The sequence below is a fragment of the Haliotis cracherodii genome, unplaced genomic scaffold (assembly GCF_022045235.1).
Source record: "Haliotis cracherodii isolate W230 unplaced genomic scaffold, xgHalCrac1.p SCAF_12, whole genome shotgun sequence".
Lineage (NCBI taxonomy): Eukaryota > Metazoa > Mollusca > Gastropoda > Lepetellida > Haliotidae > Haliotis > Haliotis cracherodii.
The window spans coordinates 39,927,989-39,945,715 of record NW_027266267.1 but is presented as its reverse complement, the minus strand read 5'-3'; the positions used below and the strand labels follow the sequence as shown (position 1 = coordinate 39,945,715).

General features: G+C 36.5%; 1 protein-coding gene across 1 annotated transcript in view; it reads left to right on the top strand.

The window, feature by feature from the left end:
• Window positions 1-17,727, top strand: part of LOC139457377 (scavenger receptor cysteine-rich domain-containing protein DMBT1-like) — a 120,326-nt gene that overhangs the window by 91,522 nt on the left and 11,077 nt on the right. The window lies entirely within an intron of this gene.

Here is a 17,727-nt window from a genome sequence, read left to right as displayed (position 1 = left end):
ATGGCAGATTAGCTAGCAGTGTGGATTGCACAGAGGATGAAAACTATTTTATTATTAAATTAAAGTGACACAGAAATTCTTAATAATCCAATAATGACTTTTTTATGATAAAGTTGTCTTTTATAAGTGAATGTTTTACAGTTGTTCATGTGAAAAAACTATGAATGTTTATTCAGCGTCCGAAAATAACACTCTCTCAGTAAAGTACAGATTCTCGTACTTTTTAGGGTTGAAATAATAGACGTTGATGGTTTATTATCAATGGACAAATTAAAGCCAAAACCTTACTTATCAATGATTGGTAATGGGCAATGGACAATGGGCAAACGGGAGGTAGGGGTAATCAGCGCCAATTATCTGTTGGCTTCCCTTGTTACGTTTCCTTCTTTGCTATCCTTTTTCTTGTGTTGTTCTTACAGGTACATATATATGTTTTCTGCCTCATAGTATTTGATATTCACCAGGTGAAGGATTAATTATATACTCCGAAACGTTGTGTTCCTCATAATGAGACGTTGACATCCATAATGTTTTCCCTGAAGTGCATTGCTAAATCTGCAGGAATGAGGTGAGGTGAGGTGCAATTTGGTTTAACATCGCGTCCAAGATTATTGCACTTATATAGCGACGTGCATGCACGTGTGTGTGTGTGTGTGTGTGTGTGTGTGCGTGTGTGTGTGTGTCTGCTTGTACTAGTCCGGACTGATGCCGATTTATAGTGCTGAGATACCATGACGCAGTTTAACATAAATACCCAACTCAGACACACAATACTGACTCCGAGCCAACCAGTCCTTGTTTTAGCCCCTTAATGCCGAGCGTCAGACAGGGTAACAACAAGTACCATCTTTTAACGTCTTTTGGTATGACGCGGCCGGGGACCGAACCCCGAACCTTCCGTTTTTCGGGCGGATGCTCTACCACTAGAGGATCGATTATGTATGTAAGTATGCGTATAGATCAATGATGGCTGACGTAGACATAATAAGATGACCGAAGGGATATGGTGGGGAAAGATGAATGCGATGTGTGTTTGCGTGCGTGCCTGCGTGCGTGCGTGCATGCGTGCGTGCGTGCGTGCGTACATGTACAGGGTTAGCGAACATGTAGTGAGATGAGTGGTTGAGGATGTGGCAGGTTTGAGTATTGATACATGCAGACTTTGGGTTGGGGGACTTTGTGTGCCGGTACTGATGTCTTTTGTTTCACTCACTTAATGTGTTTTTTTACTCAATAAATGGTTTATCGCATTTTGATGACTGGACATGTAGTATCTCAAAGGTCATACTGGCCAGGCATTCTACATATCTACCTGAACTTCGTAGTCATTTTTATGCTGTATAATTCTTCTTTATCTTCACCCGCACTCTCACACACACACATTTATTGTTTTCTTAAATGTATCCTCGAGAGTCATGAGAAACTAGAAATAACTGCCTTTGTCCTGTAAATCTCACCAAGTTTCAGCTTTTGCCTGTTCCTTTGTGGAATGAGAATTCGCATTTGTAAAATGATCCTCTCTTATCTGTCTGTACCATCAACTTAACTCCCCTCACCCCCTACAGTTTTCCCGTCCCATATTGCCTAGCAGGTGACCCACACGGAGGAATACAGCCCTCCCTCAGTCAAGCACAACATAAATAATGATGATATCATTATGATATTATTGTCATTATTATTCCTTCAGATTATTAAAAATAGCTTTTATGTTTTCATATTACTCACAGAGAAAGAGGTATGGAGATTGTGGAGATTATGTTTTAGCATCGACATTGTTAACATAATTCTTTAAGATATTATGTTTTGTTTGTTTGTTGTTTCATGCCGCACTCAGCAACTAAAGGATCTTACAACATACATACACTTAGGTTCATTTGTATTATTAAACCTGATAAAGTGATATAAATATGTATAGTAGCTATTCTTAAAAGTAAGCACATGTTAGATTTATCAACCTAGAAATATTTCACACCAAAGGATAATCATATATCATGGCACTATTCTATGTCGAAGTCAATGATATTTGTGTATGCTATTGCTACATGTTTGGTTATGACACGGATACGTCATGATAAAGCAATGCAAAATTGACATTTAATGATATAAGACAGCTATGCGATAAATCGCAAAGAACAATTCATTGCCAATAAACAGAATATTCACACTTTCTGACAGTAATGGTTGATAAGTCACGCACCAAACATATACTCTCGATATACATGTTGCTCTTACTTAAAAAAACCTAATGGGCTAACAAGATACGTATATTAAAGTACCATGCTTTCCTGATGTGCTATCCTTCTAATTTGAAATAATGACATAAATAGTTACCACTCATCCTTTAATATTTTTCAAGGTCGGTTAATCACAAACATATTTGAATATATACAACAGCTATACTTACTTATCTTTATACTTAAAAGCATGAGGTTCGTCTCCCATACAGACCCCGAAACAAATATGTCCAATACAGCCAGACATTTGGCAAAATGAAGAAAGTCTTTTGGCTCCTTTTTATTATATTTTATACTGTAAAATATGTTCATTTCAGAAATTAGATGTTATTCTAGCATCAGGTGTGTGGTTCGTTCACTACATCAGCGTTGACATTAAAATAATATTTACATATATAAATACATACAGAGGAAATGCTTAGCATTTATCTTTTAAGGAAGATTGCAGGACGACTTGCTTTATACATATATATGTGGATCATATATGTATGGACATTTGGATGATATAGATATACTTCCTTAAAGATAGTGTTCGTAGATGACTGTAGAAATGGAATAATTATGTGAGGAATCGGGTTTATTCAGCCATATTGCAATATTGGTTTCCAACATACAAGACGGACCATGAAATTATGACTTAAATTTGGACCTGGCTTTCTGGTGTGATGTAACACCCCAGAATCTCTGGTAGAAAAAGAGCTTAAAGCACGAATAAAGATCACGAGATGAAACTGATGTATACATCTGGACATATATTTGCGAAGTATTACTTCGTTAATTCATCAGTATATATGTGTTTTGCGCAAAAGGATATTGTAGGATCGACTCTGACATGCGCATATAACTTATTCACCAGTGCTGTAATATTTAATTAATTTGTCTTTTGATACATATCGATAGGAACATGGAGAGTCTGTCTGAAGAAATATAGATGCATGGGATCTTTTGGATAGTTGTACTTCACGGTAAGAGTTACGCTTAGTCTCAACTATATTTGAATTTAAATGGGGCCAAGTGAGATGGAAATTTCAGCCTGAACCTTTTGAAAATCTAGGCTTGTTTAATTTGGGGCTATAGCATTACAGTAAGGCCTGGGCGGAAGGGAAAATAACATGGATCAGGGACTGTGAGACAAACTACTTCACGCTCTGTATTGCCGTCGTGAGCTACGAAATTAGAGCCATCTGAGACAGCGACTCCACACCTGTTTGCACCCATCAGATACCAGTCACTACTGTCACTACTTCTCTCTCCAAACGAACAGAAATACGATAAATGTCGGAAGCGTATATATTTAATCCTTCTAAATTACTATTTAGATACATCATTTAACTTAAAAGTAATTTTATGTATCTCATGTTCAAAAATGTATTTTAGGTATCTGTGATGCTGGCACCGTTTTGTCGCCATTGTGTAACTTTTGTAGAGTTATTATGACTATCAAATATACATGTCTTGAAATATGGACTTGTAAAAGAGTTCATCATTGAACCATATGCAGTCTAACCCATTTAATTGGCGTGTATGGATATTTTATCCATTTACTTATACACACTTATTATGGACATATACAGAATTTTTTCATTGTTCCTTATTATTAAAAGAAATACCCGTGAAGATCTGGGCTAGAATAGGCCTTCAACAACCCATGCTTGTACGAAGGCGACTAACGTAATCAGATGCATGTCATCATATCCCAATTGCGTAGATCGGTGCTCTTGATGTCAATAACTGGATTGTCTGGCCCAGACTGGATTATTTACAAACCAGTGTCACAAAGCTGGTATATTGTTGAGTGCGGCGTTTAAAAACAAACGATCAAACAAAAACTACCTTCCAACAATGAGAAATTAAACTATTATTTTCTATATATTCAGTTTAATTTATAAAACAATTTGCTTCATAATTTAATCATTGCGTTTCTTTCTTGTCTGTTTATTCAATGCACATGTTCAAATCTCTAAACTTTTGAATATTTGTTTTTTCACAAATGGTTACAATACTGAGTTGCCTCGATCTTTAGTTATCTACTCACACAAAAAATTATTTGTACTATCATATTTCAATTTATTTAATTCATAATACGAAATTAATAATTCATTTATCACAGTATATATCATATTCGTTTATATCACTGTCAGATGTTAAGGTTTTATTGCAGAAATTATAATGAATTCAAAATGTAGAAAGATACACAATTTGAATTTTTTGGAAATGCAATATATCTCAACTTTTAAACTATACAAAGTATAATATAATGATTAGAATGCCTGTAATGGACAGTGTTTAAAAAAGAAATATTAGTCGATTATTCCCATTTTTCAGATATGCACTTAAGTAGTAGTATTGTTTATCTCCAGATAGATGTATACATTGTAGCTCTCATTATTTGTGGATAATTCAAAAAGCAACATAGAAAATATATATTCTACCATGACGAAAGAATACAGAGTATACTATAACTCGCATTTGTTCAAAAAGAGATTTCAAATCACAATAACACATCTGATATAAACAGAGGTGGTAATGCTTTAATCTCAACAAGGTGATCTTGTTCGTGAGCCCTTGTTCTATTCAGCAAACAGCAAAAACCCAAAACTCGACAATATATCCGATTACACTGACCCAGGCTAGCCCCAGCTGGATTCTCCTAAACGTCAGTTCTCCATGCGATACTGACACTCTTGTACGTCTCCCAGACCATAGAGAATAAATTTAAAAGGAATCCAGCTCAAGTCTAGAACGATTTGGCAAGCCTAGATTGGCTCAATTCTATCCATGGAAGTAAGCATTAATAAAACAATATTGTTCTTGACTCCTTCAGATTATATTTTGTAGATACATATTTTTTTAACTACGAATTTTTTACTGACACCGGTACTGTCCCTGTTGAAGCTATTTATAGCTGGGATAAGAATTTCGAATTATCGTCCATTGTGAGGATATCATATAGTAATCGTTGATGCCGCACTACACTATAAGAAACATTATAATCAAGTTGACTAGTTTACTGTATGTTATTGTGTGATGAATTTAACTGGATCATTGGTGACATGCGTTATTAATATTCCATCAGTTTCTTTCCTCGTTGGTCTATCCATGTCTACAAAATAAAAATAATAAAATTATAAAGGAGTACAGAACAATTCTTAATTTCAGGCTAGAGCTGTGGAAATCTAGACTTTCCCAATCATTGTAGCCCTGCGTTGGCCTCATGTTTTACTTTATTCTCTTGGGTCTACGTCACAGCTCATACCACACAATAACAACACCAGCTCCTGGATTTTAGTTTTATCATCTAACATGGCCAACTCTGCTCTTAAATAAACAAGAACCTAATCAGTGAGGGGTCCTTTGTCATCCCTATTTGACTGCTTATTAAAATCTTATATCTCTCCTCACAGCTGGTTGATATATATTTTTGCTGCTGAATATTCGAAACCGAGTGATTGAGTTGGTAGTACACATGTATACGGTTCTATTTCAAATGACAGCAGCGCTCCATTATGAAAACAAATTGTTTTAACGCCGCTCTCAGCAGTAATCCAGTGATATATTACGACGGTCTGTTGTATATGAAATAAATGCAAATTGAATCTTGAATCTTGAAAGTTGTAACTTTTCCACAAATCAGTATCACGTGCAGTATACTGTATATGAACTGCAATTTACTGTGTTGCGAGCTCCACACAGGGCTGGAGCACACATTTCCTACCCCTCTCCTTTCTAGTCCAAGAGATAGGGTATGTTTATTTACCCCGAAAGGTCCATATGGTTTGAATACTTGTAACATTTGCATTATGTCTGGGCTATTCAAAAACATATTTCTTACAAAATACATCTTGACCATTTTGCCAGTAGGAGGCGTTAAAGGCATGACTCAGCACTTTTTCCTGAAGGTGACAGTATGTTTTCAGAGATGATCAGGATATGTATGTGTTACCTATAGTTGTCAAGTTCTATGTTAAATCAAATCTTGAAAGATGATATTTTATTATGAAAACAAAAAACTGACAAATTGTATTTAATTTATATATATTTTTTACAGTCAAAATGGCAATTTGAGTTTATTTTTTGTAAACTTCAACCTTTGATTGGATTCATAACGAAACTATTCCCCAAATTCATGAAACTTATGTCAATTTGTTAGAATGGGGCATAGCCAGTATAAAACACTGCAAAGGTTATTCATTTTCTGGCAAAAACGTAAACTAGTGCTACTTTTATAATACTCTATAATATTTTGAATACACCAAAGGGAGATAACTCCTCCTTTAAAATTTTCTATTGTAGCTATCATTCGTGAGTAGAATGTAAAATTTGATTCAAGTTCTTAAAACGTCTTTCAAATTTCACCAGTTAGTGGTATATCTCACAAATTTCTTGAATGATATCACTGTTTATCACAGCCTTTAACGTTATCAAGTGGTCCTGATTTAGAACGAGGTGCATATTTGTCCTTGAAGATACAATAACGGGCCTCGTTGACATCTGAAATGTCACCTTTATTGTACATTATGCAAACAAAGTGCTCGATAATGTTGACAACTTCCTCTGTGATTTCGTCTTGGCTTCCCAAATTAGAAAAAGCTTGTTGAAATGCATCTGATGTCTCGAACATATGTAATGGACGACATTTTCCTTTTCTGGCAAATCCTGCAGTGTAGTCACAACCTGTGAATGCATGGAAAGAAGGAAGAGCCTCACAGATATCCTCCCCAATAGCTGAAGCTACTGCATTGACATCAGTGTAGCGTCTGGTGTTGTTACTACTATTTCCTATGTCCATCCATACCTGAGAACCATTCATTCGTTTCAGATGGTGCAGTAGAAGGACCAGGACGTCTGTATCAGATGCTCTGACTGAAATCCTTGGCGATTCTAAGTCACTGCTGGTACTGCATGCATGAAATATCAATCTTGTATCTGCTTCTTCGTGGCCAGACTGTAGATGGGAAACAAGTGATCTGACAACTTGCCCACTGTAGGCTGTGAAAACATAGCACACACTGTCGATGGCAACATACAGTTCATGTCCTGACAATATTGAATTATATTCATCTTTTGCCCATTCTTCTACAAGAAACCTCAGGTGCGATGATTTGAACGTTGGAGACCTCAATGCTTGATGGAATTCTTTTGGTCTAATCTGGAGAGGACCTGTCACTAAGGCTTCAAATTCAGTCGGACCACGCATCTGCCGTTCAGTATCCTTAATGGATGGACTCTTGTATGTATCACACACAACTCAACACGTTTGGCCATTCGACAGAGCGCAATAAGCATTGTTTGGGCAATAACCTTGTACCTTAGAGGCACATTCGTGAGAGACTGTACAAAGAACATCCCGTCAACAATGCATACATCAAGAGTGACAGCTTGTGAGTGATCATCGACCTTCTTTTCAAGACAGTACAGAAGCCTTGATTTGTCAGTCTTGTTGAGAGAGCCGTCTATGTGGGCAAAGCAAAGAGGTACTGGAGTCAAGGGATATTGAAAGACTTCTTGCAGGTTGATGTTTGAGGTTGTAGCCAGGTACAGTAGTCTTCCAAACAGATCACTTGTGCATTTCAGCTCATTTACCTTCTTATCTTTGGCTGTGCATGAAAGTTTCACAGCTTCAGCAGCAAAATGTTTTACTTTACGTCTGGGAATAGGTTTTTCAAACCGACGAGCATCACTGAAACAGCCATCTTGAAATTGCTTGTACCACTCTTCTCCTTTCTGTAGCACAGAAACAAGATCATTGGCTATTTCATCTCGTACAGCCTTTCCGGAACTGATACAATAGAGGTTGGAGTTGGGACATGCTTCACTGAATGGATTCAAACTATTTTCTATTGCATTGAGAAGTTTCTCAACATCCTGGTGATCTCTCACAACCCGACATAGCCTTTGCTCACGAGAAGTTTCATCTTTTCTGTCAAGGCCAGCCATCTCAAGAAGACCTGACACAACTGCGCTTCTTAAAGAGCGAGTTATCATCCATCTTGTGCGAGCAGACTCTGATTGTATGAACGAAGAAATTCCTGTCATCCTTGAAGCCGCATCAGCATTGACAGTTTGCTCAAGTGCCATATCAACTGGTACTCTGGAGAATGAATTTGTGCTTCTCTTTATTGAAAGTCCTCCATTTTCTAGCATCTCTTTTGCTCCCGGGTGTGTGATATCTATGTTCAGTAGATTCAAGTGATACAAGGTCATCCATCTTGAATAATTTGGACGATTAATAGCAAAGAAACAATTCCAGGGTGCTTGTCAAGGAAGGACTGAAAATGTAGTTTCCAGAACGTGAGGGCTAGTATTGGATGAAGGCGTTTGCATCTATTGTAATGTCTACCACTGATAAATCCCTTGAGGGATCCACCAACAAGAACACCAGTCTCTGTCAAGAGGTATGGTCCCCCAGATTCATCCAGGAGGTATCCCAAACAAGCCAAAAAAGTCATAGATATATGGAAAGCTCCAAAGCAAACGAACCCGTTGTCATAGGTGGGTTTTTCTTATGCCTGTATCTGCAATGCAAGTTTGGCTACAGCCAAATCATAAGTGGCAAGTGCCATGTTTTCCCCACAGGCTTTTGCAACTTCTTGAGATATCCTCAGTGTTTTAGCAACCACATTCAGTTGTGTTGGTGGCTCAGTTATGTTTTTCAAATACCCAATTTTTTGTTGGGGTAGATGGTCCTCAGACCATCGTGCATTCCATCCGATCCACATCGGGGTTTGCTGATTCCACGAATAACCCATCATCCAGAGCATGTCCATGTGTTTGAAGTGTACATACTTTGCAGGCTTCTCATCTTCGGATAATGGATACTCAAACCTTCGAATCCTAGGCTTCTTCATGTATGGCTGGATGTAAGATTGTTCTCCTTGGAATGATCTCTTTCTTTCTTCTTCCTGCTTTAAAAGATGTACCTGTATGTGTTGGAACATCTTCAGGTGTAACTGGGGCTGTTGGAATATCCTGGTAACATATACCGACTGTGTCATGAAGTGTCCCAGCACCTGATAGAGTTTCTGTGTTCTCATCATAATTGTCCCATGCTGTGCCAGTGTGAAGTCCAGGTGAGTGAAGGAGACCATCTGGAAGTGGTGATTCAGTTTGTGATACGGATGTTGCCATCTCCGTTTCCCACATTTCAGCCGTGTGAAACCCTACACAGTGTCAAAATGATTCAAAATCTCAATTACCTTTCTGCTGCCAGTGATACTTTTTAAGCCCAAGTGCAAGATTTAGATGTTTACCTGGTTTGATAGTTCCATTTGAAGTATTGTAGAGAATGTCATCTACTGATGACCTGATGCATCTCTCAGCCTTGACCCTAGGTGGATCTTTGGGCCTTGGAGAGCATGTATACAATGTTCTAAAGAATCGCATTAAATCACTGGAGGGTTGGCCATTACCCTTTCCTATAACTTGTGCTGACAAGGGCAATGGTAGATCCTTTGACTCATCTCTCATCCTGATTATTTCCTTCCTCAGAATAAAAGCTGCGTCCACTACACTTGCAGAATTGGAATTTGCTTGTGCCTCAGCGTACAGGACCGCATCTTCATTTGATAGACTTGAAGAAAAAATTACTTTTCCTTTTCTGTGGGAGGATTTGGTACTCTTTATTTCATTCTTGTACTTGTTCAGCAAATTAGCTTCCACCTTCTGTGCACTGTATTTAGATTCACTCCCATGGAATGTCACATATTGTTTATGCAGAGATGTGAGGTATTCAGCGCCATTTTTAACAATAATTTCTTGTTCAACATAGAGTGACAAGGCTGTCTCATGTGCATTGCTCAGGTTTTCTTTGCTGTTGTCACAGTGCTCCATAGATGCTCCATGATTGATGGATATATTTTCTGCTCTTTTGACAAGAATGGTGATATTTTACTTCCTTCGATATGAAATCTACGTCACAAATCTGAGCAAGTAGCGCTTGGTCAGACAGGGTTTCAGCAGAAGATTTTATTTTTTCTTCAGCATCAAAACTCTCACATCTTCCAAGTGTTTCTCTATGATTCCCAACACGCTTTGAAACAGCTTTGCAGAAAATGCACACATTTTCAAATACCCCAGAGGAAGTACAAGCAATACCAGGCAATTTTGAACATAGTAAAACAGATGCATTTCTTTGGTGCTCAGTTTTCTCTTTTGGAATAGCTGTGAAATTTTTGTAGCAGTTGATATGATATCCATAGGACAGTTCAATGGCATCTAGAGTTCTCACATATTCACATGCTTTATGGTATTTTGATGAAGAATACTTGTTCAGACGAAGTTTGGCATCATTTTGTATTTGTTGTCATGACTCACTGTCAAACCTTTTGACTGGTTCTTTTGAATGTTGACCCAGATGCAGAATACATTTGAGATTTTGATCATCCATTCTTCATATTTAAGTGCCTCTGCAGTCAATGAATGGTGTTGCTACTACACAGCATCTAAAAAACAAACAAATTGCTTTATAAATGATTAATCAAACTTGAATAGCCCCAAACTAATACAACAACTGCTCCCTGGAAATACTTGAAATTAAGAGTAGTCTCCCTTGATAGCCTGAACTTTTTGCAGGAGCTTTATAACAAATCACAAGACTTTAAACTGATGAACTGGTGATGATATATTCTGTGGATCATTACACAACTTATGACAAACAGTGTAAAAGATACTGATAAGGGTATTTACAACAACTCACTTTTTCCATCCTGCTGTCTACATTGCGGCCATCTTGGCATCAGGGACCAGTCATTGCACTTGATTGAAATTATATACTAAAACTTCATTAGAAAGGTTAATTGATAAACTCTATTCAAATCTGGTCCTTTTTATTACATTAATTGTACTTGAACTGTCTGAATTGTCACAGTTTATGATTTTAGGATGGAGTTATCTCCCTTTACCAAAAATAAATCATCCTGACTTCTTTGAATAAAACTCTGAATCTTCATGAATAATCATTTGAAAGTATTGAAAATGAATAATATTGTTTCTATAATGTTGGGCTTGTAAAGCAAAATTACTTAGATAATTAGAACCTCATATTACAGGAGTAAGAAGAAACAAAAGATGGTACTTTGCAAACAAAATCATAAATATTATGATATTTCCTATCACATCAAAGACATTTTGATATAGTGGGTGCAATATTGTGTTCTTTTATAAAGTATATGCTCATACCTTCACTTCAATACCCAAATAACTTTAGTCATTTTCAATTTTTATTAAACTTTTCGCATTTTCCTTAATTACATGTGCGCTAAAAAAATTTGCTGAGTCATGCCTTTAATGGCATACTGTGAGGAAATGGTCAAGATACAATTTGTAAGAAATTGATTTCTCGAAAATATACTTAATCTTCTTCATGATCTACATTTCAAACCAATTGGACCTCTGAGGTAAATAAATTTCATGCGGGACTTCCGGTATGGCGCGCGAGCAGATGTGACGTGAAAGATAGGCCTCTGCTACCAATCCCATCCATCTCAATCAAAAAATGTCGTCAGCATCCCGTAAAAACCCTCCAAGGGGTGGTAGTTCAACCAAAGCATCAAACAACACCACGATGGATAGGTATATCGAAGATTCTTCGAGCGGAAATGTGAAGAAAACTTCCCCACCTACCAACACCAAGAATAGCAACATGGCGTCACACGAGGTCGAGCTTGAAAGTTCCACGGCGCGAGAATTTGCGCAAGATTCTGGGGCTGACGAGGACATGCGTGCCTTCATAACTGAGGTGATTGGTAGACAAACAGTGGAAATATGTGCTAAAATCGATGGAATAACTGCAAGGGTGGTTGACCTCGAGAAAAGTGTGGAATTCAATCGGAGCGAATCAACACGTGCGAGACGAAAACGGCACTGATAGACGACATGGCGAAAGAACTTGAAAACATGAAACGGAAAGTCCTGTTGTCAGAGATATACTCACGAAAAGCTAATATTCTCATATATGGAATGCCTGATTCCACAGAAGACCTTACAGATGCTGCGAAGGATATTTTTGTGCGGATACTACAAATAGATTCTGAAACTGTGAGGAATATGAAATTTGTGAATATTCATCGTTTGCCCGCTCGGCACAAAAAGATACAGAGCCCAGACCCGGTTATTATCAAATTCGTTTGTCAACAAGATAGAGACCTTGTTATGCAGACACGTTTCAAGTTCCTGAAAGATTTGACGAAGGAAAAATTAGTCTTCAGAACGGATTTACCTCCAGAATTAAAGCAGCGCAGGGCTAAACTTGAAGCTAAAGCTTACCCGCTTCGCAAGGAGCACCGATACCACACCCGAGTACTGGAGAGAGGGACAAGTGTGTCATTACAGTATCGAAAATCAACTCAGATGGCCTGGAAAACACTGGATTTGAATGAAACCCCCGTTTTCGACTGAATGTGCGAACGTGTAACAACGGTTATAGTGTGTAGTAGGCAGTGCAGCCTAAATTAAGGCGTGTGGGTGACCAGTTGTGGGGATGTGTCCCAAGTGTGTTATTCTAACAACACAAACCACCATCACAAACTTTGTTTTGAAAAGCAGGACATGCTAATTTTCTGTTTGTTTGGACTGCCTGACAACCCAGTTTGTGTTTTCTATATATTGAGCCTACAGGATCGAGTGATTCCCAGATGTGTTTATTAAAATATAAACGTTTAACATTCCAAGGATTATATCTATATATATCCTGAAAGCAGAAACGGAGCTGTCAACCTTGTCGTTCTGGAGCTCATTCTTGATTTTAGCTCAAAGTGCCTTTTGTTCGTGGTGTATATAATCGACATGGTGTGTTGTCGGCTGGATTTGATAAAGTATTCATTTGGACGGATTTGTAAGGTTTTTGGACCAAAGCTCGCTTCTGTACGCCCTTTGACAGGTCAGTCGTCATTATTTGGCAAAATGCATTTTTACTGTTTGTCATATATAATACTATAAGTCTAAGATCGTTGTGGTTTTAACCACGGTGCTGCACTACGTAACTGTTTGGTCATGTGACATCTACACAAAACACCAAGACCTACTAACATATCAGACATAAGATTTATATATTACTGATATTTTTAGAAAAAATATAATTTTCTATGCAAAATATATACTGTCTTGGATAAATATGTGTGTGTAGCATCGCCACCACGTGGGGAATGATGTTGAATGTCCACGTGACCTATCATGTGACATATCATGTTACCTCTAGCAGCTGTTTATCTGTATTTGTTTACGACACTTTTCGTGACTGTAAAGAAGACTGATGTGTTTATATTAGGGGCAGTAAATGTATGATGTTCTGTTTAATTGATTGCAACATGCTGACTTGCATAATAACAGCAGTCGTTTGAACTTAAATACCTTTCCACGAGCAATATATTGGAGGGTTCAGTTTAAATCACGTGACACAAACATGTGACACGTTAACTTTTCACTTTGTTTACTGTTTTAGGTTTGTTGTCATTTTCTTCCCAGTGAGTATTTGTGTCTCTTTATTCTCAATGAGAGGTCGTCTTCAGTTTATTAGGATGTGTTGAGTTTGCAACTGGTAGCGTGGCGGTCGTAGTGTCATGATCTTTGGAGGAGAGATACCATACCTGAAGTATTATTTCGTGTTCTTTGTTGTTTTATTTGTCTTGTCTGACGGATGTTGTGTGAATGTGTTTATGATGCAGAATTGTTGTGTATTAGATCTAAGGGTATTTGAAGGCATCCCAATGAAAACTGCCGTTCCAGTATTTGAAAACTTTTTGTGCAACATTGTATTTCCTTTTTGCATTGCTTTTATTCCATATGTATACATTCCATACAGGAATTATTTCATTACTGGATCAGAGTGCATTTTTAAGTCAGACCTTTTGTGTGTATTAGTATCATGATAATGTGTGGAAACTTCAGTATTGGTTCTATGAATTGTTGGGGCCTTAATGAATCTAAGAAAAGAAAAGATGTTTTTAATTTTCTCAAATCTAGACAACATGCTCTCTATATGCTACAAGACACTCATTTTGTGGAGAACTGTGAGAAATTTATTCGAGCAGAATGGGGATTTGACTGTATATTTAATTCCTTCAGCGGAAACTCTAGGGGAGAAGCTATTATGATCAACAATAATTTTGATTACAAGATACATAATGTGTTCAAGGACATGAAAGGGAATTTGTTGGTTCTAGATATGACAGTTGAAGGTGTAAGGATGACAATTGCTAACTTGTATGGACCCAATAGTGATGATCCAGAGTTTTATAAGCTACTTCTTAATAAAATAAAATCATTTAACAATAAATCGGTAGTGATAGTTGGGGATTGGAATTTAGTGCTAAATCCTTCAGACGATACTCATAGTTATGCACATGTAGATAACCCTCTAGCAAGACAGCAAGTATTAGAATTAAAGGGGGAGTTGGAGCTCATTGATGTGTGGCGTGAAGAAAACCCAGACGTTAAACAGTTCACATGGAGAAGGAAGAAACCTGTAAAACAAGCCAGATTAGACTTTTTTCTTATTTCTGAAAATTTGTACTTGTCAGTTTGTAGAGTTAAGATTAATGCTGGCTATAGGACAGACCATTCACTGATAGATTTATGCTTTCAGTTGGGTCAGCAAAAAGCTACCAACACTTATTGGAAATTTAATAATTCTCTGCTGAGTGATCCGGCATACATAAATGTAGTACACTCAGTAATATCAGATGTTAAAAAGCAGTATGCAGTTCCAGTTTATGACAAGCAAAATCTTGATAAGTTGCCAAACTCTGATATACAGTTACTCATTGATGATCAATTATTTTTAGAAGTATTACTGATGGAAATTAGAGGGAAAACAATATCTTATGCTACATTTAAAAAGAAAGAGAGACTTAAGAAGGAAAAGGAGTTGACAGAAACTATTGAAAACATAGAACATAACATTGACATTGACCACTGTCTTTTGGAGCAAAAAAGAAAAGAACTAGAAGAACTAAGAAGAATTAAAATGGAAGGTGTTTACATAAGATCCAGATCTAAATGGATAGAAGAGGGAGAGAAAATTTCGAAATATTTTTGTGGCCTTGAAAACAGGAATTTTGTCAGTAAGACAATGATCCAAATTGAGAGACCTAATGGTGAGATCTTGATAGATCATAAGGAAATTCTAAAAGAAACACAGATGTTTTATCAAAATTTATATAATTCAAAGGAAAATGATATTGTTAATTTTGACTTAGAAAGATTACTAAACGAAGGTGATATTGATATTCCTACTCTAGACAAGACTATGTCCGATACCTTGGAAAATCCTCTGACCTACGAAGAGCTACTGAAGTCTTTGAAATCCATGAAAAATAACAAAAGTCCAGGATCGGATGGTTTTTCTACAGAGTTTTTAAAATTTTTCTGGAAAGACATTGGGTATTTTTTGCTCAGATCCATCAATTTAGGCTTTAATAAGGGGGCGTTATCTGTAACTCAAAAACAAGGAATTATTATCTGCCTACCAAAAGAGAACAGACCGAAAAAAATCCTAAAAAATTGGAGACCAATCTCGTTTCTTAATGTTTCATATAAGTTGGTTTCTTCATGTATTGCAGAAAGAATAAAAACTGTTCTTCCAAATTTGATTCATTCTGAACAAACTGGTTTTATGGCTAATAGATACATTGGTGATAATACCAGGTTATTATATGACATTTTATTTTATACTGAAAAACATAAGATTCCAGGGATGCTTTTATTAGTTGATTTCGAAAAGGCTTTTGACTCTGTTGCATGGTCCTTTATACAAAATTGTCTTTCTTTTTTTGGGTTTGGAAGTAACATCAGAAAATGGATAAATGTCTTGTACACCAACATACAGTCATGTGTAACTGTGAATGGAAGAACATCCGCCTGGTTTGATATACAGAGGGGATGTCGTCAAGGGGACCCCCTCAGTCCCTATATTTTTCTTTTATGTGCCGAGATACTGGCAATATTAGTTAAGAAAAATAAAAATATCAAAGGATTATGTATTAATGGTAAAGAAAATATCATAGAACAGTATGCTGATGATACTGAATTCATTTTGGATGGAAGCAGAACCTCATTCGAAGAAACAATTCATACTTTAAAACAGTTTGCTAATATTTCAGGTTTAAAAATAAATTATGATAAGTCCGAAGTTATTTGGTTAGGGAGTAGAAAGAATAGTGATGTAAGGTATATACCTGAATTGAATATTAAATGGAATCCAGCAACTTTTACAGTTTTGGGAATTGTTTTCTCCACAGATCTTGATTTAATTGAAGATTTGAATTATAAAAGGAAACTTTATGAAATTGATTGAACAAATCATTAAAAAGTGGATGAAAAGAATTATTACTCCTCTAGGAAAGATAGCAGTTATTAAGGCATTATTAGTTTCTAAATTGAATTATTTTTTCTTATCGTTGCCCAATCCTTCAGAGCAGTTTATGAAGGAGTTGAACAAGTTACTGTTTTCATTTTTATGGAATAATAAACCAGATAGAATTAAACGTCAAGTGATATGCAAATCCTCTGCAGATGGAGGTGTAGGAATGGTTGATGTTTTTAAGTATGTCAAATCTCAGAAAATCTCTTGGATCAAGAAGGTGTTGTCTGAAGACTATCAGACCAACTGGAAGGTGTTGTTGATGTCTTGTCATCCAAAATTATCCACTATGCACAAATACGGGTCCTCTTTTATCCAGAAATTGAGTAATCAAACTCTCAATCTTTTTTGGAAAGACTGCTTGGAGGCTTTTTATGAACTCTCTAATAAGGCTACAATTGACACCTTTGATGCACTGGTAAGCGAACCTCTATTTTATAATCCAGATATCAAGATTGACAAACAAACTGTTTTTTGGAAACAGTGGGTTGATGCAAGAGTGTATAGAATTTGCGATTTATTAGATATAAATGGTTGTTTTTTGTCATACAATGACTTTTGTAGAAAACATGAGTTCACACTGCCAATCATGCAGTTTAATAGTATAGTTTCTGCAGTTTCAAACTATATTAAGAAGGCAAACATAAAAATGGAGAACACCATTAATCCTTTAGATTACAGTTTATTATTGACTAAACTTTTCTCATTAAAGAAAGTTTCCAAACATGCCTACTATACACTTTTGGGACCTTTGGTTAGTTGGAAAGCCAGACAGAAATGGGAATTTAATTTTGGTGAATTAAACTGGAAATCCATTTTTATAAAACCTTTCAAAATAACCAAAGATACAAAGCTTCGGTGGTTTCAGTTCAGGATAACTCATAGGATACTTACAACCAACTCTTTTCTATTTTATATCAAGAATGTTGACAGTGATCGATGTACTTTTTGCAGTGATGAAAGAGAGACGATCGTCCATCTCTTGTGGGAGTGTGATATTGTACAGAATTTTTTGAAACAGTTTATGAGCTGGATAAATGACAAATGTGGACACATTCATAATCTAAATCTTTCATCAGAATTTATTATTTTTGGCTTTAAAAAAAATCTTATTACTGATAAAGTGTTTGATTTTAT